General features: G+C 51.7%; 1 non-coding gene across 1 annotated transcript; it reads right to left on the reverse strand.

Moving 5' to 3' along the window:
• Positions 1 to 268: 268 nt before the first annotated feature.
• LOC111751035 (U1 spliceosomal RNA) lies at positions 269 to 430 on the reverse strand. The gene has a single exon (XR_002786098.2). It is a non-coding gene; the product is annotated as a U1 spliceosomal RNA (small nuclear RNA).
• Between the last annotated feature and the right edge of the window lie 363 nt (positions 431 to 793).

Consider the following 793-nt stretch of genomic DNA (forward strand, 5'->3'; position numbering starts at 1 on the left):
GGTTCCCAAGGCAGGAGTGGAAGGTGCTGCAGTTAAGAGCCAAAGAGATATGGAAGGAGAGAGGAAGGGGAAAAGGAAAGAGAGAGAAGAGAAACAGACTGAAACACAATGTCCGCGGTTCCAGTCTGGCAATGGAAAAACTTTGTAGGTCATGCAGATATCCAGCAGGAAGATGGACGGGCTTAAAGAAAAACAGGTAGAGAAGGAACTTAGAAAAGACCTACAAGAGTAGCAATCCCAACATTGCTCTGTGGTGAAACGCAGAATGTCAGGGAAAGCGAGAACACAGTACCCACTACCACAAATTATGCAGTCAAGTTTCCCACAAGTGGGGAAATTGCAAGGGTCAGCACGTCCTGAGTGCAATGGATGAGCACCGCCTGGGAAAACTTCCTTCGTGATCATGGCGTCTCCTCTGACAAGTACGCATGGCTGGAGCTCCTGCCGGAACGATGCACCCTCCTATCTCTTCACTGCACTCTCATGGTCGCCATTCTCCCCTGTCCGCCGGCAGCCACTCTTGCAATCCACTCCTGGAAAAACCATTCAAGCCACAGACCCGAACAGGAACCCAAAGCATAGCCAACTACACAGCCTTGAAGCAAAGAATCCCGACCAGCCACCACTGCGCCATCTCTTCCCCATACTTCTCACGCTGCCTCTGCAGGCTCAGGCCGCTCAGCCTCCCTGGCTCGCTCTCCTCCTGGGTTACAGTGGACACAAGACAGATATGAACCCATCTTGGGAGTGCTGAATGCAAAAGAGAAAATGCATGCAGTGCCTGGAAGAGGCT

The sequence above is a fragment of the Loxodonta africana genome, chromosome 3 (genome assembly GCF_030014295.1).
Source record: "Loxodonta africana isolate mLoxAfr1 chromosome 3, mLoxAfr1.hap2, whole genome shotgun sequence".
In the NCBI taxonomy this organism is placed as follows: Eukaryota; Metazoa; Chordata; class Mammalia; order Proboscidea; family Elephantidae; genus Loxodonta; species Loxodonta africana.